At 43.3% G+C, this 24,456-nt stretch overlaps 1 protein-coding gene and 1 pseudogene across 12 annotated transcripts in view; one reads left to right on the top strand and one right to left on the bottom strand.

Moving 5' to 3' along the window:
* FAM110B (family with sequence similarity 110 member B) overlaps positions 1 to 24,456 on the bottom strand; it is a 169,273-nt gene that overhangs the window by 3,040 nt on the left and 141,777 nt on the right. For 4 of the 12 annotated variants that reach the window (XM_057498075.1, XM_057498074.1, XM_057498070.1 and 1 more), the window contains one exon: positions 23,484 to 23,539. The exons of 6 other annotated variants lie outside the window; for them this stretch is intronic. The gene's annotated coding sequence lies outside the window, so the exon portion shown is untranslated. Of the gene's footprint in view, positions 1 to 13,296; positions 13,316 to 18,356; positions 18,462 to 23,483; positions 23,540 to 24,456 lie in introns of those variants that run through there. 2 more of the 12 variants (XM_057498073.1, XM_057498077.1) reach the window with 2 other exon arrangements.
* LOC130683082 (Y-box-binding protein 1-like) lies at positions 13,853 to 23,507 on the top strand (annotated as a pseudogene).

Here is a 24,456-nt window from a genome sequence, read left to right as displayed (position 1 = left end):
AAGTGTCTATTAACAAACTTGGGGTGTGGGAAGCCTGACATTTCTCCTTATCATCGTTTAAGGCCTGAAACCATAAGTACACCTGTCGCCGTATTTTGTTAGAGACAATTTTGGTGATCTGCAAAAGGATTTGTTCTAATAAAAAATATTTGCCTATGCAAGATTTGAGAAGCCCCAGGGCAGTTCCTACATAATGATTTCCTTCAATTGTGCAGTTCTATTAAGATACTTGAGTTAAGTTAAAAAAAACTAACTCCTCTCATGAAGATTGAGATTGTTTCTTTGAACATATTTTGAATGAAATGCCAGTGAGGACAGTGACGATTCTTATGCGGAGCCTAGGCATCTGCTCCTCCACCACCTTGGGTACATTTCTGTGGGAAGGTGAACTGGGGCCTGCACTGGAGGGCTGCGGAGCCAGCATGGCAGCCGAGCCTGGGCTCAGAAGTGACCCCTGGGTCACAACGGAGGCACTTGAGAGAGAAGGTTGCCTCCAGGACAGGCCATGTTTCTCCCAAGTGATGTAACATCTCCACTGATCACCTTTCAAGCTTCTAAATGTGTCTACAGAAGGGCAGTGGCCATAGGTTTGGGCACAGACTAAAAGCCAGGCCTGAGGTCTGTATCCATTTGCTTTGTGCTTAGGGACCAAAACAAATCTTGGCAAGTGGGAAAATCATGGGACGGGTTCTGGACCCTCGTCCCCTCTTCTGTGATATGAGGTGCTTGCATGACATTCCCCAGATCTTTGAACGATTGAGCTACAGCTATCATACCCTGTGCCCAGCATTCAAGCTCATGCTGGCCTGCCCGACTGCCTTTTCTTCTAGTTTCAAGCCGTTAGGACCTCACTTTCCAGTGTGCCCTGTCTTTTAAGCTGGGCTCTGGCAGTGTTTGGGACACTAAATCAAAATCATTAAGGAATACCAGTCTATCTTCTAGTAAGTATTCTTCAGAAAGCTCATCCAATCCACCCTGCTTCCTTTCTTCATGAAAAAGTAGTGAAAACGAGTAAGCAGAGGCAGAAACCCTCAGGATGGCTCCTACAGACTCCCCCATTTGCTCTACACCATCCAACCTTCAGAAGTAGTTATTAGACACAGGCGAGTGTGAAAGCACTGTTAGAAAAATAGCAATTATTTGTAACCACTTTACCCTTTTTTCCTTTTTCTTTCTGTCTCTCCCCTCCCTCTTTCCTCTGTCACTCTCAATTTACCTAATAATTTTCAGCATGCTGATGATATTTAGAAATGGTATGTTCAGACTTTAAAAGTTTTAACTTAAACTTTTTGGGGAGAAAAAAATGCACCATCTTGGAAAAGAATCAAAAGCAAGAGAAAAAGCTATAGAAACTGGTGGGATGCCTCAGGATAATAATAAGGCATACTCAATGTTTTGTACCTGTTTTAGCCAGCAAACTAATCCTACTTCAAAAATAATTAAGGAAGCTTAGGCTGCTCCTTCTCTTAATGCTTTCATAATCTGGAACTTCTGCTCTTTTACTTTGCAGTGTTTAAACACTGTTGCCTGGGACAGAGCTGTGGAGTCTCAGAGCTTTGTGGTGTAGACTTTGCTATGATGCAGACCAGGTACATTCAAGAACACCAGTCAAGTCGTAAATGACACTCCAGGACAGCCAGAAAGCTGAGGCTGTGTCTCGATGTTATAAATGTGATAACCATGAAGTGGGGCACAGGACCCTCTGCCAATGCAGCCCTGCTGATGCCGGAGTTCTTGTCTGCAGAGTGGAAGAATGACTTTTGCAAACACCCAAGGTAGGAGGGCCAGGAAGAGGCTTTTACTGAGAGATACAGGGAGAGGACAGAACTTCTGGCTCTGCCAGGAGGGGACAAGAGAGCCCATGGTGGTGCATTGTCCAGGGGTTTTACAGGCAGTTGAGGATCTTTGGGAATGTGAAAAAAAGCTTAGGGGTATGGACTTGTTAAGTGGTCCCTGAATATTTAGACTTAACACAAGCAACTTCCTGATCTGATGATTTCTCCCTGAGATACCAGCATCCCAGTCTAGGAGCACATGAAACAAGGCAGCCTGACCAGCCCCCAAGGTAGGCTGAGGTATTGTTTGCTAAAGAGTTAAGTCAAGAATCTCACTTCCCAACTTCCTGGGTGTTAAAATGCAATCCCATCCCCAGGGTGGAATCCTTCCTGCCTTTCACCATGCTGTCTACAGCTGGGTCTGCATGCTAAACCAGTTGCCCAGTTTGCAAAATTACCTCATCAGATCTGAAGGAAAGACAGCACATAGGCCTGGGCCTTTTAGCATGCTAAAGTGAATCCTACGCATGATTACAAAAGATCAGTGTAATAAAAACATGTGCTACTCTTTTTTATCTGGGAAATATTAACTGATCTTACTGAAGAATGACTCTACAGCTTAATGTTTAACATGGAGTTTTGGTAGGAGGTTTCCTTGCATGTAGTTACATTGCTCTGACTGTAAATATCCTGCCTTGCTTTTTCCAGAGGCCCTGATGCACTCTGACTACACCCCATGGTCCCTGTCTCACTGCCACAGATCCTTGATACCTGGAGAGGTCACTCAGGTACAGTCAGGCTCTGATGGGAGCAGGCTGGGAGGGGCTTCTAGTTCCTCTTCACCTTCTTTCAGGGAAGGAAAATTAGATCTCAGAGGCAGTTTCATAAACAAGAGCAATGATACAATCTTGCTTGGTCCCTGGTTTATGGCTAAGGAGAGGCAACCCAAGCCTGACAGCAAGAGAAAAATTCCATTCACAAACCATTCTGGCTACGTTTTGTCCTGTTTAATATCCTTTTGAAAATTTCATGAAGGTACAAAATGGACTGGAGAATAAAACTTGGCAGAGCTGAGGTACAAAATGGTCTGCCAGATGAGGACAGACAGGAACTCAACAGCAATCTGCTCTGGAGGTGACTGTGGGGCAGAGCCCTGCCAGCTCCTTCCCAAAGGAGACTGCTTGTAGAGGGGTCATGTTATCTGTGTGGGAGTCCTGGTCTGCACAGGGAGGCCTCAGCTGGGGACAGAGGGCACAGGGATGAAGAAATGATGACTCTCACTCACTCTAGCCATCTTCTCAAACAATCAGTGTGCCTCTGCATCTCCTCAGGGTCTGATTCAGTCTTTGGGGTGGGGTCCTAGATTTGGTGTTTCTCTCAGATCCCAGGTGCTGCCTAGGAAGCTGGTCATACTAACTTCAAATCTGCCAGCAGTTAGGTGAAGACCAGGACTCTCTGCTGATGTGTAATGTTGGGGAAACCCAGTGTGCTGGGTCTAAGGGCACAGCAACTCTGGAGGCAGTTAGGGATGCAAAATGAGCCTCAATATATACATATATGAAAAATGCTTAAAGCCGAAGTTCCTGTAATCCAGATAACACGTGCTTCCACATCTCTGAGGTCAGGCAGATAATGGGGGATAGTGACCCGTGTGAAGAGGCCTCCAACTAAAGACTGCCATGGGAAATGGGGGTTCGCTGTTGAGGCAGCAAATTCAGATGTGTGCCTAAACTCTCCCAATTTTAAAATTCAGTATTATAAAATACTATGGGCCAAGTGCCTCTGGTAAGTAAAAGGGAAGAGAGAATTAGTCTTTAAATTTTAAGTAGGAAGCAGCACTGAAGTTGGGACAAAGACTCTGGGATTGAACACAAACTCTGATTCACCCAAGAAACTTCCTTAGGTAAGTGAAAGCTGGTTATTTCTCAAATGTGTTATGGCAGAAAAAAAAAGGCGGTAATATTGTTTTAAAGAGGGAGTCTGACTAACTCAGCTCTAAGTCACTTCCCATCTTGGTGTCTTGATCTTATCTATGAAAATGAATGTGATGAACTTGGTGAGGTGATAGTGTCTTCAGTTCACATATTCTTGGAGGCAAAAGCCAAAGAAGCAATTTATTTACCTTTGAGATTAGTAAGCGTTCTCCAAGAACCGATTCTTCTAGTTTCCCAGTGTGTCAGATCACAAAACATTTGCAATATGAACGAAACTGTCCCACATTGCTTTTTGAATTTTTGTAATAATCTGTGCTTAGCTGACTGGGGCGTGATTTTCCAACTTGACTAGGGGTCACTCTCCTAACTACATTCTTGGTTTTTCCCATTTAAGAACAGAAAAACATTCCTGTCATTCAATTAAAAATGCAGTTTAACATGACTATGTTAACTTTCGAGTTCTTTACAAATGTAAGGGAAATGCATTCAAACTATGAGGGCTTACTGAGTTAAGGGCTGTGTTCAACCAGTCGATTAGTACCTTCTAATTGAGCAATTATTTGTAAGATGTAAAGAAACAGGGAAGTCGTGACAATTTAGAAAAAAAGATTCAAAATGCAGATGATGAATATTAATAGCGGTGATGATAAACATGGCAGGACTGTCACAAAGGGGCTTCCCCACAGACCTCTTCTCAGCAGTAAGAAGGGGGAGGGGAGGGAACTGGGGTAAAGGCATGGGAGTCTGGCCATCAGTCATCAAAGCAGCTCTTTACTGAATTCACAGCACATTCAAGAAACAAAAGATCGTGGAAGACAGGTACAGAGAGCCAGGGGGACAGTAGGGAGAGACACACTGGGTGACTGGAGGGGCAGATGGGCTTTGGGCTTTATGTAGAGTAATGGGAGCGCACTGGAGTGATGAAGCATCAGTGACAGGATCAGACTTGTATTTTTAAGAAATCCTCCCGGCCACAGACAGGGCGCAGGAGTGGCTGCAGAGGCCAGTGGGAGCTGTCCGGGGAGGGGAGATGGAGCAGGCTCTGGGGTGCTCGTCCATGACAGCACTGCACTGGGTCTGACCCAGGCTCTGCCCCTGCCCAGAATGGCTGCACAGCCTGGGGCAGGTTACGCCACCTTCCCGGGCCTTGGGTTTGCCATCTCTAAAATGGGGATGATAACAGAGCCTACCTCTTTGGGGATCTGAGGTTAAACAAGGACACAAAGACACTTCTCATTCATGTTACACTTATGAGCAGGGTGTCTTTGGGGATGGAGAGAAGGTGAACAATTTTGAGAGATGTGTAACAGGTGCATGGCTGGAGTTTGAGACTGGCTGGATGTGCAGGGTGAAGGTGTGGTGAGGAAGATGTGGGCTTTCAGTGTGACTACTGAGAGGTGTACACGCTCCAGTCTAATCCCCTACCCCTTCCTCCTTTGAGCCAGAGCTAGGGCAGCCCCTCCACGCTGGCCATGTGCATTTGTGTATCTGCCCTTACCTCTGCTTGAGAGGTTTCTTAACCAACAGGGTTGACAGAACTTGTCATCTCCTTAATATATGTCACAAACAGTTAACAATATTGTGATTGTCACAAAAAATTGTACTTAGAAGCAAAACATATTCATAAATAATGCTTAGCTCTGTGGGCTAAAAGCAGCAGCCATGCCATGGGAAGACATTAATTTATCCACTTTCATTAGTAAGTCATGTTTTCCAAAGACCTTCCTTTTCCTTCCCTTCCAAGCGCATGGTCCCTTTTATTAACCTCTTTTATACTGTGAGAATAACTTGTGAAGAATGCAAACATAAAGGAGAATAGCTCAAGTAAACAAAACTAAATGGGGGAGGAACAAAAAGCGTGTATCAGAAACAGTCTGAATTTGCACATGATCAAATGAACAGAAACTAAGAAGAGGCCCACCATCTGGTAAGTCAAAACCACCACCTTTGCAGGACCTGTTTTGTTTTTTCATTTATCGAATGACGTGCCTCCTTCGTCCTTATGCCCTGGTGAAATCCCACACAGTCTATAATTCTGATGACTGAATCTTCCTTTTTCTGACCTCCGTGTTGCCATCAGCAATCAGCTCCAAGCTATAAATGAGATAAAGTCCTTGCCAATACCACCATCACTTTGTGTGTTCTTGGAAACCACAGACTTCTCCTAATGACATTAAAACTTTTGATTCCAGTATCCTAGTCATTTTTTTAGCTTATTCTTTTAGTTGGCAAGAGTAGGTCTCCAAATGTTATTTCATAAACAATCCTTGCCCTAGGTTTCCATTCTTCTGCTTTAATTTTCCACATGTTGAGTAAACCATTTCCCCACTTTTTCAGCAACCCTTTTAAGCTCTGATATTTTTGACAGACCCATTCTGTACAAACACAGGACAGAAACAAATGTTGGAGTGAGTGTCATGAGGCCCGAGAGGCCAGCTCTTTCCTCCTAACGGAGGTACGGGTATGGACCAGGAATAACGTCCACCCCTCTGGCTTGCATATCGTGTGCTGAGACACAGGTAAGGCAGTGCAAAAATTGCACAGGCTCTTTGATACATGTGTGAAAATGACTCTGGCAACTGAGTTCGTGCTGTTGTGGCAACACTCTGCAGGTGGCTCTGTGAACTGAGCAGGTCTGCAGGGAAGGGGCAGGGGTCCAGTTTGTCAGCCACAGAGCTTTGGAATGATGTCAGGTGGGCAAAGAAAGACTGCAGTGGGAATGGGAGACACCTCTGCCTCAGGAGAGCACCAGGGCAGTCTCAAGCTCTTTGCTTAGAGCTGTGATGAAGGACACTGGCCAGTGTGCCTACCCTCATCTCAAATAGGATGAGGCCCATCCAGAGAGTCCAGCTTGGGTCTCATGAAGCTGAGGAGCATGGAGACTAAAGGCCCAATCTGCATGGACTCTCCAACCACAGGACCCAGGAAAGAGGAGGCTGTGTTTCTGTGAGTACAAGGGTGAGAGTTTTCTAGGCCCACAGGTGAACCTGGAGAAAAGAAAGGTGGTCTGGGGTCATCTTAAATGTAACCACCACAAAAGAAGCCAACAGCCTTTCAGGGGGTCAGGCTGTGAGCACCCCTAGTGGTGGGAGAGATGCGGCTGCCCCCAGGGAACCCAAAAGCTCCTGCAAAGAGCCAGCTCTGAAGTCCCCTGTGCCTGGGACACCAGATTCCAGGTGTGGAGCCATGGATGGCAACTGCCCTCTCCCCCTGAACACCGTGCCTGCTTACTTACACATGCATACACCCGCAGGGAAGAGTGATGCCAAATAAATGTGAGTGTGCAAGGCAGGAAGGAAAAACCCACAGTGTTGACTGAGGCCCCTTCTCCACAAAGGTTTCCGAACTAACCCAGGCCTGAGCTGGGCGAGGGAGAAGCTCATCTAAACTGGACCAGAGGATGGAGGTATGTTCACGATGCTGGACTGGCCTCTCTGAGGCCTGGAACTGACCTGAGGACTTTCAGTTTTTTAAGACGAACTGAAGAGGCTATGGTCCTGTCTGAGATGCCAGCCCAGGAAGCAGAGGAGACTTCAGCAGAGTGACTTCTTAGGGCAGAGTCACCTCCTGTTCACTCCCAATGAATCCAGGTCAGAAGAAAATAAAAAAGCGTTTGCACAGTACACCTTAGGCTTTCTATTAGTTGGCCAGTTGACTCCATGCCCCTCCTCATTCAGAACGAGGTCCTGGGGTCAAGGTCAACTGTGCTTACTCTGTAGCTTGGCTACTTAGAGCTCTCTGACCCTGGGCAAGTCACTCAAGCTTGGCGTGCCTCAGTTTCCTCACTTAGGGAACAGTGGTAATTCCTGTATTTTGTGGGACTGATGCAAGAATTCTATGAGATAACATATCAGAAGTGCTCAGCATGGAAACAGGCACCATGTTTATTCAGTAAATGTGAGCTGTTATTAATTTTGTCCCCAGTGCCCACAACTTGGCACTGATAATCACCATCATTAGATTTCAAGTTTTATAGTAACTGAATGATCTTTTGTCTTAAAATGATTCATTTGCTCTCAAGTCATAATGTGCGTGCTATTTCTGTCAATGTGGGCTGACTATGTAGTTTCTAAGAGGCCATTTGTGTGACCCCATTTTTATTTGAGTTACAAAGAAAATATGTGGTTTCAATTTTCAAAGCAAACAGTTATGTGAGTGAAACCAGCTAGAGTAAATAATACGGCCATTATTAAAAATGAAATCAAACCTAAAGTTGGTAAGACAAAAACAGGAGGTCAAATCTCAGTCCACGATGGATTCTTTAATGTCACCCTCCAAGGTCATTCAGAAACTTGTTTACATGCTTCATTTTCATTTGTAAGTAAATCCATTATGAAACAGTATTATGGGTTTCTTTTAAAATATCTTTGTCTACTTAAGACAATAAAATGAAACAGAGAATCAGAAAAGTACAATCACATTTCCGGTTCCACATTCTTCTTTCACTGAAGGTAAAGTATTACCCTAAGAGGATCACGAACTTGTTTCAATATTGGGGAACCTACCTTTTACCTGAGATTACAGAACTTGATGCACAGCCAGTACCAGAAGTCACTGGGAAATACAATGGCTTACTTGATGAAAATAACTACCAGTAATTATGCAGGACCACTAGAATCCCACTGAAAATCCAGGAGGACATCCACTTCTGTCTTCTCCTGGAGGGAGCTCTATGTGGTGTTATGTTCAGCTGTGAGATAGTGTGAGGCCATGGCCAACCTTTAAACAAATGTGGAGTTCAAGAGGGCACTGTCCTTTTTTACAGACTTGTACACTCCATCACTGGCCTCACACTACCGACTTGCTACTTAATGTGGGTCTAAGAGCTAGCTGGGTCCTCCCATCAGGCCACCAGGAGCACCTTCTAGTGGCAGCAATAACATCTCAGTGGACAGAAGGACCGTGAACTCTAGTAGCAATTCCTGGAGTTCACGGAGACACTGTGCTGGGCTCACACTCACGATCTCATCGTCCCCACAGTTCCCCCTGATGATGCTGTCTGATCCCCCTGATAAACAGGAGATAAGTAATTGTTGGTGGCAACTGGAGAGCCCTGACCAGAATCTAGGCTGTGCAGATCGGGGCACCCGCATTCAGTTCTCCCACCAACCCTGACTTTGAGCATCTGCCTTGCATACTGCTTTTTCCTTTATCTGGGTAAACGTGTACTCTGTGGCATCCGCAGCCCACGGATACAGTAAGAAAGATTAAGGGTGGAGATATATAGATAGAACCTTTATTTATGAAAATATTTATAGCTTCTAGTGAACCCCCTGGAGGCAAAGGATATTTACTCTGAAATAAATACTAAACTATGTTAAATTGGAGTTGTGTGGCATTTCCACTTGAAGGAAAAAAAATAGAGCAGCATATTTTGGGGAGTGGACCAAGTTTACTGTCAATGTACTAGGCGAACTGCACATTAATTATGCCTAAAAGTCATAGGGAACATAGTCAATACTATTTTAACACCTTTGTAGGTGACAGATGGTAACTACACTTAACCAGGATGAGCATTTAGAAATGTATATAATTGTGGATCACTGAAACCAATATAATATTGGATTATCAGGTATGCTTCAATTAAATAAATAGCCTGTTCATAATGACCATTTCTTATTAACCACATATGATGTCCCCAGAACTGTACTAAGGCATTTTAAAGGTTTTTAAATTCAATCCAGTCACATCTGTAAAGCAAGTGTTATTATCCCCATTTTGGATATGAGTAAACTGATATCCAAAGACATTAAGAAGGATGTCTAAGATACTTGGCTACTATCTGTGGGCTCCACACCCAGGTCTGCATATGTATCCCTCGGTCCATTTCACCACATCACACTGTCGCTCTAGCTCTTAAAAATCCACGCATTATCTTCTAAAAATGTTTTATATTTAAATAATATGGCTCAGGAACCCTCACTAATTACAGTTTAGTTCCTAACATCTACTCTTTTGGCCATTCACTGCTTAGGACCAGTTTTCCCCAGAAGGTGGAGGAGGAAAAGAAATCCATTTAACTTTGTATTATATCAAATAACCATGCTACTTGCTAAGTTTACATGCACAGGCAGAGAAGGTAAAATGTTTATGAATTGAATTTGACTAATTTAATTTTCTTTCTTGATGTTACTGGCTGCAGATCAGTTAGCTGAACTTTGATGAAAATTATGAGAGAGTTATTAAAAAGAACAAGCAACATCTTCTTTTGTCCATCTTACTACACTGAGAATTCAGAGAGCAAGGGCCATACACTTTGTATTGCTATCTCACTAAATCTCCTACAATGCACAATTGGCCCTCAGTACAGTGTGCACTGAGTTGCACTAATATACTAAATCCTCAGCAGACTATCAAGCATATTTCTTTATGTTGTAAAGGCTCAGTGAAGACACCAGATAGACAACTGGGGAAGTGAAACATGTAATACATGGTTTATAAATTGGAAACAATGCTCAGACTGTCTCCTTTTGATTGGAGCCTGGTACGTGGGAATGCACAGAAACTATTTATTCACAACTTACTGAACATTAGCACAGAACTGTGCTTAGAACACAAATATGGTGCAAAGGGAAATCAAGATGAGGTAGAATTTTTAAAGCCAAACAATAGGTTGACTTTTAAAAAAAGAAATACTGTTGATCTCATTTGCCAAAGGAACACCTAGAATTATTTTCCATTTCTTGAATAGCTCTTAGTACAGAGGTTGTTAGAACAACTAGTTCTTTGCTTCAAGTGTACTCAGAAAAGACAAACAGTATTTTTTCACTTCTAAGGATTCAGACTGACTTGTGGGACAAACAATTATTTTCCAAATAAGACATTAAGTTGAGAGACACCTATTTTTGCAGCACATATTTTAATCTTTAGCACTTAACACATCTTCCCTACATCATTTTCAAGCCTCGAATAGTACAAGGTAAGGCTTCACCACAATTTGCACTTGAAGTATTATTTTTGGGTCCAAGTGACAAGGAGCTCAGGAATGACTTAATTAAGTTCCCTCCACTTTGCCCAGGCCCATTCCAGCTCTGCTTCTGACTCCCTGGGACTAAAGCAGCAGGCAGAGGCTGTACTGTGGGTTCTCTAGGCAGCCTGGTCTGGCTGTGTTCGGAGGCAGCAGCAGGGTCAGGAGTGGGGAGACACTATAGAGGTACTTCCTCTCCCGCCCATCCGCCCTTACCTGCCACCACGCCCCTCCTCCCAGACGGTCTCTGATGCCTGCCTCCATCTTCTGCTTCTGCCCGGGAATCCTCCAGCCCTTCCCTGCCAGGCGTTGACCAGAGCCCTCCTAGCTGAAGAGCGTCCCCAAACCCAGTGGGAAGCCTATTCTGACCTTTCATTTTGAGCTGGGTTCTGCCTCCCTGGCTCTTTCCTGGTCCTGCCGTTGCCCCTGTACCATGGACACCAGAGGGCAGACTGCTGGGCTCTGGCCCACCCAGCACAGGACTGGGTGCTGTGGACAGCAGAGTTCAGAATCTCTTGCAGGGACCCTTGTCTGATACATGTCCCATTCACGAAATGTCTTTGTCTGAATGTAAAAGAGTAAAAAGCCAAAACTATCAAAAAGGGCTTCCTATTCCTATTCCTGTTGCCAAACCACTCACCTACCAAACAATCAAACAACCAAAAGCCAGCTCACTTAGCAGGCTCTCTTAAGGGTTATGACAATGTAAAAGCTGTATTAAAAGTAATCGGATACATACTTTGCTGGACGGACAGACATTGTTGGATGGATAAAACAAATCTTTCATTAGATCTGAAAACTCTGCCTTTAATGTGCTTTTTTACTCCATTCCTTCATGCTTGCACCTTAAAAGACACTATCTGGCTCTATCTTGATTAATTTAAAGTTTCTCATTCCTGCTTACAAAGAAAAATGATTCATCCACAGTGAAAAAAGGGAGTTGGTTTTTAGAAATAGTTTTTATTTTTAGTCCTCTATCATTTATTGTTTGTTTGGTGAGAAATGGACTTTTCTACTATTTTTTTAAGAAGAAAGAATTATTTTGCCTGTGGCAAAAGGTGGTGCTGACGTTTAGTGCTTCATGATGTCTTGAGGTTTTGATTCTGGCTGCAGTCACTGAAGTCTAAAGAGAGAAATACAGTAGCACTCATTTATGGGGTATCTTTGCTCTGCCAGACCTCACCAGGTGGGATGGACACCTTGCACTTCTCAGCCTTGCTGACAAGTATCATTTTTTCCATTTAGCAGGTGGGAAAACTAAGGCTTGGAAGGTTTAAATGACTTGCCTGAAGCTGGTCAGCTGAAGGAACTTGCTGTGAACCTCAGGTGTGTTGTATTCTAAACATGTGCTCTTATGCTGCCCTGAACAGTCATGGCAACCCCTGTGGCTACGGGAGTGAAGAGTCGCTGGCTCTGGACATGAGCAGGAGGGAAGAGAGGAAAGCCCACTGGCTGGTACTCTCCTCACTGCCCACCACGCCCATGATGCCAGGCCTCAGCTGCTCTCCTAACAAACTGTGTGTCTCTGAACTGTGTGCCAACCACAGGTCGCCACCATAGTTAGCCCTACCTGCTGAGCTGGAGGGCAGACAGGACAAGGAGGAGGCAGGAAGGTGTTCTGAAGGATTTGTGAGGAGAAGGCATTCATAAAACATAAAAAATAGACCCCAGAATTCCAATCTGGGGCAGTGAAGATAAAAGCTCTTTGTTTTTAAGATTCTCTAAGGGGCTCAACATTGCACTACACGCTCTTCAGTAGAAAGGAATTATCCTAAGATCTTGCTAAGGAAAATAACAATCTGGTCATCACCTGATTAGGTACAAACCAGACCCCTTGGTGGCAAAGCCTGAGCCCACCCCTGGGCTTGCCTGCAGAAGGGCTCGAGTCCTTCAGACAGAGACCCACCCAAGAACACAAAGACAGCTTCCTCTAATCCCCCTGCCCGTAAGGAAAGGACCCCTAGAGGGACATGTTCAAGCAAGTTCAAACAGACAGACGCCGAATGCAGGCAGCGCCAGGAGTGTGCTGGTTCCTTCAGAGATGTTTACTAACATCTGCATGCAAGTCAGTGAAGATGAGGAGCGATATATGGAGCTCACAAACATGGCAATAAATAAGAGAAAGAAATAGGCTCTGCAGTATAGTAAGTACAGGTGCTAAAAAGAAAAGGAGAACAAGGATTTGGCATGGTGGGAATCACTGTTGACTTCAATAAGAAGAGTTCTGGTAAAGTGATGGGCGGGGCATCAGGAGAGAAAAGAAGATAGACACTGGGGCGGTGTGTGCTGGCAGCTTGTTTCAGGAGTTCTGAGATGAGGTGATGGCTGGCGGGGTAAGCAGGATCAAGAGAAGGTTTTCTCCTTTGGGCCACTACAAATGACAGCTTATTTTTATGTTGATAGGAATGATACCTAGAGAAAACTACACGAGGTGGGAGAGAGGCTTCAACTACTGTGCTGGCAACCATAAACTTTGACACAAGTGTCCCAAAATGGCTAACAGGTGTCAGAGCATCGTGTGGGACTCTGCAGAGCTGGCCTGGGATATCAGAGGACCTTTTTAAATGGTAAAAGTGCTAAAGAAACAGCAGGGGAGAGCACCCTGGGGTTGGGGCTGTACCTATGATGCCCCTTGGAGCCTGAGAGTGGGCATGGGGCAGAGAGCTCCTGGCCAATATGCAGAGGTAAAGAAAACCAGTGATCTTGCTGTGGGCACGTTCCTAGATCCCAGTCAGTCAGCAGTCACCTTTCAGTACAGATTATAAACCGTCTCAGAGGTGAAACCTAATAGTGGCATGGAGCAGCAACTCTCCATTTGCGTCTCCTTCCACCAAAAGCAAATCAGCTGCTGAATTATAATTTTATCTCCTGTAAAGACACAGCAAGAACGTATTGCTTCTGTGAATTTAAAGCTTACCAACAGAGAGTCAGAGATCCTGGGAGGAAAACTGCTAAGAACTGGTAGAGTGCATAATAACGAAGGAGGGAATTCAATCATTTGGCAAATACCAATCAAGTGCCTGCCATGTGCTAGGTACTGTCCGGGTGCTGGAGAGACTGCCGTGAATGGGACAGACACAGTGTGGCGTTCACAACTTGGCAGTGAGCAGCCTGCACAATGCAGAGTAAAGTGGTGAGAGTGCACAGCTGGGGGGAAAAAGCAGGGGAGCGCCCAGATGTACGGTGAGCAAATACTAACTCATGACCATCCCAGTGGCAAGGCAGGGGAAAGGCAGCTAGCTGGCTCCACCCTGTAGCACCGGGACCTTGAGTCTCTTCTCACCTGTGCTCTGGGATGACACTAGGAGTGTCTCAGCATGGGGGCAATACATGTTACCACTGCTTTTCTTTAATAAGCAGGAGAAAATACCATCAGATGAATGTCATAACTGTAGAGGCAATTTACAGACTGATTTAAGGAAGAATTTTTCATCAGTTAAACACTGTCCCAAACTGGAATTAGCTCCTTTGTAAAGAGTGAACTTTTTATCCTGGGAAGGGTTTGTGGAAAGGTAAGCTTACCACCTGAGAAATTCTAGAGGAGATTTCTATAATGGGTGGCAGGATGTGGCAGATGAATTAAGGTCTTTTCCAGTAAGTTCTGTGTTTCTTTGAGACTTTCTCACTGCCTAGGTTTAATCTACTATGTGCAAAGCAGGAAGACAGGAACATAAGGACAGAGGAAACATGGAGACAAAAGGAAAGGTTGAAGATAAGCTGTAACAAGCACCAAAGAATCATGGGGTAGAACAGACTAAAAAAGTGGCAAGAACATTTTTGATAAATGGATTAAGTCTCCCAAGAAATAGACAGTAAAGAAGAGGAAGGGATGAGCCAAGGGGCTGGAAGAACGTGGGGGGGCAGAGAGGAAGCTGATATCTCACAGGCTACAACCTCGGAGACCTCGCTGTGCTTTGGGACACTCACTACTTTCCTCTTTGCGTTGTTCAAGTAGTTCCGCATCTACGCCATGCTTCATTCTTACCTCCTTTCTGGCCCCAAATCCCCACGCTTCTTATCAGCATGTTTCTATACAGAGACTGTGTAGAGTCCTCTAAAAAGTGTGCAGACTCTGAAACTGCCCCGTGAGTGTATGCGCTGACCAAGGAAATCACCATTAGGAGCCATTTATTGGGATAGGGGACAATTTACAGGGGCAAGGAAGGGGTGGTTGATACTGGACGTCAGAGGCAGCCCCTGATGTTATCAGAATCTAAACGGTTACTTTTAATAAACTGTGCTAACAGTAGTGTTATAATTGCGTGTAACGTGTCAGCTTATTTTCGAGATCATGTCATCCCAAATTCTTTAGAAAACATTCAGCCAGCAACTGCAGTTTAGAAATTGAGTCATTAAATGCTACAGTCAGGACCTGGAATGCCTGCAGGAGGTCACTGGCTCCAAAGTGAGAGATACTGCCAGAAACCGCTTTGGATGCAATGTCTATGTCTCCAAATGAACATTTTGATACTTATAACTTCCCCCTCCATTAGCTTAGAGGAAATCTAACTCTTCAGTGATGTTCTTTTTTCTTTATTGATTTCTAGAGATAGACGATTGGATTTTTCTCTTTTGTTTGATAGCTTTAAAGATAGACAAAGGCTTTTAAACATTCATCTATTTTACTTAGTAAGGCCCTTTAGATCTCTCCAATTGTTTCTGGAATCAAGGAAGTTACAGCCTTCCTCTGTTTACAAGTATATCTGAAAAACATTTCAAATAATGAAGCCTGTATCTATATATCTATATCTATACACATATGGAACTAAATTACTCCTTTTATCAAGCTACAATTGACCATTAAAATTAAATTTATCTTACGGAGACACTGGAAAAAAGAAACTATATTTAAAAATCTATGATCTAGCTTAGAAAATATTTCAGTTGTCCACTTCTACTCTTTGGACAAAGAACTACCCAATATTTAAATTCTGTTTTTCAATGTCAGCTTTCTCAAATATTATAATAAACACTAGAATTTCAAATATATAGATACCTACTTCCCCTGACACCTAAGAAAATGATGTGTCATTCCAAAATCCACTTCCCCCACTTGTAGGGCAAAATACTTCTATGGTCATCCTTCTGACATTCGGGAAAGGCACTTTTAAATATAAATTCAAAATAGAGTTATTCTAGAAAGTATTTACCAAATGCTGCCTTACAGCTGGACAATCTTATCCCTCAGTTCAGCTCTTCAGTTAGGACTGGACCCTGGGGGCAGACGGGGGGAACACTCATGACACAGCCGAGTTGCAGGGAACCAGATCATGTGGTGATGTTAAGAATTACAATGATTTTCTAAAAGAAGGATTATCTGAGACAGCACTTGGTGTGAATTCCCTGCTGAACCCAGAGAAGACAGCAAGACCCCTAGTGGAGCGGAGAACACTGAATGCCCAGCACACTTCCAACAAAAGTTGATCTGTTTTTAAATTTTGCTTCTTTATCTTCTAGTTTTGTGACTGAGGGCAAGTAAATTCCCTCTATGTGCTTCCATTTTCCCATGTGTTAAATGGGGATAACAGCAGCACCTTCCTCATAGGGTGGTTGGGTCAAAGGACAGAAGGTACTTATTATATCAGCATGAAGCCTGGCTATAAAATGTATGTACTTAATTTTTACAGCAAGGGCATCATTTCTAGTTGAAAATATTGGAAGTATTTGGTATTGCTGGAATGTCATTTTTCCGGTCAATTCACCATTTTCAAAACACATGGAAATTCTAGGTATTCTTGTAAAAAATAAGTGCATGAAAACATAAACTTTATCTACAAAAAGGTATTTCTGGGATTTTGAGAGACATTGTATTAAACCTGCCTAGCAATCTGGGGAAAGCTGACATCTTTACTATACTGAGTTTTCCAGTTCATTAACATGGTATGTCTCCCCATTTATTTAGATCTTGTTTGATTTCTTTCATCAGAGTTTTATAGTTTCAGCATTTTTGTTTATAGCAGATTTATTTGTAATAGTCAAACACCAGAAAAGGCCACAATGTCCCTTAATAAACTGCTAAATAAACATTGCTGAGTAGCATCCCACACCATGGAATGCTACTCAGCAATGAAAAGGAACTAAGAATACATGCAACAGGTTGGATGTATATCAAAGGCATTATGCTGAGTGAAGAAGGCCAATATCCAAATGTCACATAGTGTATTATTCCATTTACATAACATTCTCAAAATTACACAGTTACAGAGATGGAGAACACATAAACGGTTGTCGGGTGTTAGGATGTGTGTAAAGGGATATGGAAAAGGTGGATCTTCGTGATATGGAACAGTATCTTGATTGTTGGTGGTTATATGAAACTGCACATGATAAAATGACAGAACTATACACACATTGTACCAATGTCAATTTCCTGGCTTTAATACTGTACTATAATTATGTAAGACATAATGATGGCAGGGGGACTGGCGACAGTATGTGTCACCAGAGATAACCTCTCTGTTATCTTTGTAACTCCTATGAATCTATAATTTCAAAATATTTAAAAAATAACATAAGTTAAGTTAAAATAGAACCTAACATGTCTGTCAGATTATAAGTCATTTTATATGGAGAAGTAGGTATTAAGATTTGCCATATTTTAATATTGAGAAAACAACCTAAGGCATAAACTTTGGCCTCAAAGTCAGAAAGATGGAAGTACATTTACTGAATTGCTTCAAAATTCTAAAATGAAACTTTGCTTTGAAAAAAAAAGTGTTTTTCCCTCATTATGGTTCAGAATGTGGCATGAATGGGAAAATGTTATTTAAATAGTACTGAAGACAATATTGCACTATTATATGAACTTACTAATGCCGATGAAGGTACTGAGCTGAAAGTGTATGAAAAGATGAGATTAGAAACAAAAGAAATTTAATTCATTCCTAGTGTTCTTTGAAATCATTTCGCAAAAATGTTTTCATGTAAAACTTCCATATAATTCAAACAGAACAATTCTAGATTTCAATGATTTCCTACTCCAAATTAAAGTACTTTAAACCTGTCTTGGTAAGAAATTAAAAAGAAAAAATCAGAATGAAGGAAAAAGGATTCGGAGTAGAACTGACTTCTTAATAGAGGTGTGTGTAAGGGGATTGGCAAAGTTTTAAAAACATACGCTTTGCAAGTTTAGGTTCTTTGTAAATATGCACATCTGTTCTAGAATTAGTGATGCAAAAAGGGAGGTCTTCTTATCCTCTGGAGGTCTCAACAATGCACCAGGCCAGTTTCTTGTCTTCTGCCTCCCTTTAAACACGGCCTTAGGGTGCAGGCTACTTCTGGATTGCTAGGATTTAAAGATAGCAAGCAAAGATAATAAAAAGATCTAATGAAAAAGTTATGTGTGCAGTGTAATATGGAATTCCAATCTTTATTTAACTTCGTCTGTTAGATCTATTCAGCTATGAGGATGAAATTTTTCTGGTAGAAGAACGGATCCATTAGAACTCCTCTTGGCCAAGATCCACTAACGCTCTGTTATCAAGGAAGCTGAGGAGTTCATAGGCATATTTCGTAATCAGAAGGGACTTAAGAGACACATCTAGTACAATTCATTTCACTGTGGTTGACTGAGTATCAATTAAGCCAGTAATGAAGGGTCTGCCAGCATAGGTGTGGCCTCCAATCTGTAGAACAGACACAAATCCTACTGATTAAACCTAGTGGCCAAGAAGATGTTACCTGGGAACCTGTTCTTCCCTTTTAGGGCTGAATGCTTCCATTGGTACTTTCTCCAAGCTGACACGCTTATTAAAAAAACCAGGGCCCCCCACCCTGAAGCAGCAGCTAAAATAGATAAAAAAGAAATAAAGTAAGGCAGATTAGCAGAGATATAGAAGAACACATAAAATTAAAAAGACCTTTTTCTTGTATGGATATCATGTCCTCCTCATTTGTAAAGAATCAGAAAAACACATTCTCTGTATAAATAGAACAAAACTGAATCCCTGTCACAAACACTATTAATTAACTTAGAAACCTGTTTTTATTCTGTCTTTTAAAGGAAGTCTGTATGGCAAGAAACTGTATCTCAGCATCTACAGTTGGGACAGCTATGAAAGCAAGTCTGGTACAGCTGACAAATTCTTTCTCAATTAATCTTTATAAAGCATAAGTCATGCTAATTAAATAATTTACAGTTACTATCTGTATAAAGTATAAAGTCTTTATTGTACCATGTTCACGTGTTACAGACTTGAGCATTTTCTGCACAATAGTTTCTAAAGGTGGAAGCATCATATGGAAAGCATTAGTTAACTAGACTAGCTGCTATAATTTGAATAATATGAAATATATATAAAGTGCAAAAAAACCCCAAATGTTACTTCTGGTTCAAACAGTAGTGTGACTTCTTTGATGATCTGTCATTCCTCAAACCCTAAAGGTTAACAGGAGAATAAAACAACAAAAAGGGCAGGAAGAGCAGAGACACACAGAGCAGAGGGCAGAGCAGGAGCTAAGTAAGGGGACAGTGGAGGTTGTACACTAAGGGTCTGCAGGAAGACCCTGGGGAAAAGCGAGTGGGTTTTCCTGGTACCACTCCACCAAAGGGGCAGCGTGGCCCCAAGGAGGGGTGAAAACCGAAGCTGAAAGTAGGGAGCCTGTGAAACTCCAACAGCACTGGTGGGCCCCTGAGGCCCTGACTATGACACGGCACTGAAGCAAGCCCCCACCCACCTCTGCCGGCACCCACGGGACTCCCAGGAAGGGACCGAAAGCAGGACTGAGTTAAAATGACAGAGCTGAGTGGTGGAGTCCTCAGTCGGCTTCCTCTGCCATGCTCTCACGGTGCCGGCCGTGGATACGGGATGCTTTCCAGGTAGGAATTATTTTCCCTCTGAAGAAGGGGTGCGTGTGTGTGCTGGGGTGGGATAAGGGAGCACCTACTAAAGTTTAGGGGTTCCAGTTTGGAGAAAGGTGGCTCAGCATGATTCCACACAGTGCCTCCTGCCATCTGAGATTCTCACCTGCACACACTGACACCCCAACTTGATTCTCAGTAACTTCCTTTTAAGTGTTAATGGGCAGCCCAGCCTCTAACATGAAAGCCAGAGACCTAAATAATCCAACAACAAAAAAAGAAAGAACATAAGATATTCAAAGGAAATTTGAAGAAAACTTCAAAAGGCCTAGGAAATCATCTAGAGAAATAAGTGAAGCTATTGCAGCCCTCAAATAAAAACCAAATGTCTTAAAAAAATAACAAGGCAAAAATAAGGATTCAGAATGAAATATTTTGTCAAAATAAAGATTCCATAGGAGGATTTGAAGGAACATCAAAGAAATCTGGAAAGAAGCACAGAAAACAGAAGTTAGAAAACAGGAAAGAAAAGATGATAAAAATGAGAGGACCCATCCAGGAAGTCCAATATTCAAGTAAAAACATTCTGGGAGAACAGAGAACATGGCAGAAGAGAAATTATTTAAGAAATAACACTAAAAAGTTGGTTGGATGGAAGAAAACAGCAGTCCAGAGAATAAAGAAACCAATATAGAAAAAATCCACAGTGAGTCACGTCACTGTGAAATTTCAGATCATCAGAATAAGCAGATCTTAAAAAACTTTTGGAGAAAAACAAGGACACATACAGGAACCAGAATGGTACTGCAGTTCCTATAAGCAGCATTCAGTTCCAGAGAACAATGGTGCCATGTCTTTAAAGTTGAGGGAAAATGCTTTTTAACCTACAGTTTTATGCCCTGGCAATCCTGCTACAAGCACAAGGATAAAATAAAGACACCATTCAGGCATGCAGGGATTCAAAAATACACTTGCCAGGTGCTTTACTCAGAAGACTTATGGAGAATGTGCATTGTAAAATGGGAGAAAAGTTACAGGAATCCAAGAAAAGAGGGGGCCTCCCCCACTGGCTCCAAGGAGCAGCTCAGGGAGGCTCTAGCTTTATGGTGATGTGAAGTCCCAGCACAGCTGCTGCTGAGAAGCTTAGAGACTGACTGGCCCAGAAATGACCCAGGGATATAGAGCTCCAGGAAGGTGGCAGGGATGAGTATCTGTTAATACTCAGAGGCAAAGGCAGGAAGGTGGGAACATTTGGGGGGAAAAACTGACAAGGTGTACTAGAAAATGAAGCAGAAGACAAAAGGAGGCTATTAAACTCTAGGAAACAGGACAGTTTCCTCGAAGAAAGGAGGTACAACTGTAGTGCACTAACTACATGAAATGTGTAGCTGCATGATGTTCATAACAAAATTTACTTAAACTAATCACATAACTTAAAATGTTACTACATACAGTACAGATGAAATGTTTTACATTGAAAGCTTTATATATGGAGTATTCTCAGATGGATGTTTGGACTCTGGAACCTTAATATTGACTGAAATCCAAGTAACCTTTCTCAGTTTAATGAACTCACCCAGACAACTCAGTCCCACGTCAGAATAAATTGAGGACTCTAGTATGCTGTTGTAGCAGTGGGACAATTTCAGCTGTGCGTGCATATGGACAGAGGAGACCAGTGACCCTCTGTTTACCTTGTTCCACCTCTGCTCAGCTGTCACTACCTCAGACCGGCAGCCACACAGCACCTGGACTGCCATCACTCCCCACACAATTGCCATGCTGCTTTTTCTGCCTAAACTTGCTACTAACTGAGAAAAGTGCCCCTGAAGTCACTGAGTCAGGGACACAAGTCTTGGAGGCAGGATGCTTTGCTCACTTGATCAGTGATGGTACAAATATTGACTGAAGGGATGGACCTTGGCTTAACCCTGGGCTCCATTGCTTGCTGGCTGTATGTCCTGGAAGCAGGTTATTTATCCACACCTGAGTCTTGGCTTTCTTTGCAATAAAGAAATAAAAATGATGTTTATAACCCACCTTATCAGATGGCTATGGACTTAAAAGGAGGTAACATATACAAAGCACTTAGCACAATGCCAGGCACCATAATCACCAAAGGGCTGCGCTGTCACAGCCATCACACAGTCCTTCCACGGTCAGCTAGAGAAGCAGCACAGTCCTGCAGAATGTCTTCAAACAGGTCAGCGGGAGAAACAAAGGCTACTGGAGTTGTCCGTAGACATTCTACTGCAATTGCAACAAGACTACAAGGACCCACAAGAAAAGTAGAGTGTATTTCAACCAATTTCTCAAACCTTGCCAACGAGCAGCAAGTTATTTGGAGGGTTTGATCTTCTATCAATTAGAAATTTATGTATCATTATTTCCTCAAAACTCAAACTAAGAGAAAATAAATTTAAGAGAAGAGAGAGCGTGCACACTAACTTTTCTTCAGTGATGTTACTGATTTTTATTCACTCCATCCTGGATTTCAGTCCAGCCATCCTGAGAGAGCCAGCCCATGGATGGGCACTTTATCCGAGTTTCTTGGTTACTAGAGGATGTTATCACCCTTGTTCAGAAAAACCGTGAATAATACTAATGCTGAATGAGTAATACATAGGAATAATGTCTGTAGGCAATGTTAAAATGAGAATCTAAAAATGAGATCATAAAGCCAGAGGATCAATATGGTTGAGTGGATTTAAAAATTTTATCCTTATTATTATCTGTTTTAGAGCAGTTTTCCCCAGGCTGCACCAAACCAATACCTTAAGTTCTATCTGTAACAAAGAGGGACTTTTTTGAACCACACTCTAAAGGTCCAAAAGGGAATTTCTGGTAGTTTCTAATCTAAGTGGCCTGGAATATGTTCACAACTGAAGCTGTCGCAGAGCCTGCTGTTTGCAACTTAAAATGTGAGGGTGCAGTTTGATCGGTAGCGGGAGCGGAGAGTGGACCCAGGGAGCCCAGAGCAGCCCCACCGCCGCGGCCTGGTAACCGTCACCCCAAGGCAGGGGCCGCACCTGCCGCAGTTGCCCCCGAACTATCACTGCCAGCCCTGTGCCGCGAGGCGGAGACCCGGCAGCTGCCTCCCTCACCCGGCACTGCTGACACCAAGCCGCTGGCAGCAGTGGCCCTGACGGCCTCACTTTGGCGGCGCCTCACGTTGGGGACAAGGAGGTCACCGCAACAAAGTTTTGGGGAACAGTAAAATGGTTCAGTGTAAGAAACATGCGGTTTCATCAACACGAAAGACACGATGTAAGATGTATTTGTACACGACTGCCATAAAGAATAACCCCAGGAAGTCCCTTCGCAGTGTCGGGGATGGAGAGCCTGCAGAATCTGATGTTGGGAAGGAGAAAAGGGTGTGGAGGCAGCACGTGTTCCCGGCCGGTGGAGTTCCAGCGCAAGGCGGTAAATGAGCCGCAGACCCTAATAACCATTAAAGACACTATCCACGGGGGCAGGTCTGCACGCAGTCCCTGCAGAATTACCAGAATAGTGTGAGTGGGGAAAGTGTGAAGGATGGGGGTGCTCCTGAAGGCCGGGCCCCACAGTACTCCCCTCCGCAGGCCACGGGGACCACCTACTACACACGGAGACACTATAAGCGTGGACCACAGTATCCCAGCCCTTCTGTGCAGGGAGAGGTGGTGCAGGAGGCTGACGACCAGGGGACGGGAGAGCAAGGTAGGCCAGTGAGACAGAATATGTATGGGGGGGAGCGGTTACAGGCAACGATTCTGCCGGGGTCCCCCTCGCCAATGCTGGCCTACAGAGGACAGCAATGAAGAGGATGAGGAAAGTCAAGGAGAGGAAACCCGAGGTCTGCAGGCGCCTCAACGTCCCTACATCTGCAACTTCAATTACTGCCGCAGACGCCCAGAAAACCCTAAGCTAAGCCACCAGACGGCAAGGAGACAAAAGCAGCCGATCCACCAGCTGAGATTTCATCCGCTTGGAGGCCGAGCAGCGGGCCTGAGGAAATGCTGACTTACCACCCCTTCCATCATCCGGTTTAGTCATCCAACAAGAAGAAATGCATATGAAATTCCTGCAATAAGAAATGAACAAAAGATTGGAGCTTGTTTTTTTTGCCCATTGACCAGACAGCCAGAACTATCTGCAATATCTATGCAGCATGGAGTTTTTATTATTTTTACCTTAAAGATGTCTCTTTTGGGTAATAACAAATGGGGTTTTCAAAAATAGACCTTTTTTCTCAACAGACCTTTAAAGGTTTTTAAATTGTTTCATATCTGGTCAAGTTGAGATTTTTAAGAACCTCATTTTTGATTTGTAATAAAAGTTTACAACGTGATTTTTTCAAGAAAGTCAAAAAATGGGAAGCATCTGTTAATAAAGATCTTAAATAATTGTCAAAATAAAAAAGGAAAGAAAATATGTATTGAGTAAAACCATCCTCCTAATGCAGTCTCTATGGATGCAGCCTGGCTCCTCCTACAGGGCTACAAGTAACCATCAGCAATGACGCTTTCAACACAAGCTAGTCACCTAGCAACACTTCCCACCACCAATCTTCTGATACAGCACCCCGACCTGATGTTTGGTCTCCCCACATGCTTCAAAAGAATGACAGCCTGTTTCAAGCTGGGAATCATCTGAAATCTGCATGCCCTGGGATGTAGGGGCTAGTTTCCCTTTTCTGGTAAGTCTCCACAGCTTTCTGGCTCTTGAGACTCGGTTCTCTCACCCAGCACTGCCCTGACCAGCCGCGATGAGCATTTCCAGGACAGGATGTGCTCATTCGTCAACTGAATGGAAAATGACGTCACAGAAACAGGTTGGTGGAGAAAGGAAGAAAAAGAAACAGCACAGAATGAATTAAGTCCCCTGGGATTATGGAAGTGGCATTATCATTAATAAAGAGATTGATGATAATAGGCTAAACATTTTACAGACAAAGTTAATGACGTGTGCACACAGGACCTCTCTCTTGCATATATCTAA

The sequence above is a fragment of the Manis pentadactyla genome, chromosome 3 (assembly GCF_030020395.1).
Source record: "Manis pentadactyla isolate mManPen7 chromosome 3, mManPen7.hap1, whole genome shotgun sequence".
Classification (NCBI taxonomy): Eukaryota; Metazoa; Chordata; class Mammalia; order Pholidota; family Manidae; genus Manis; species Manis pentadactyla.
The sequence above is the reverse complement of the archived record's forward strand: the minus strand, read 5'-3'. Positions and strand labels throughout refer to the sequence as shown.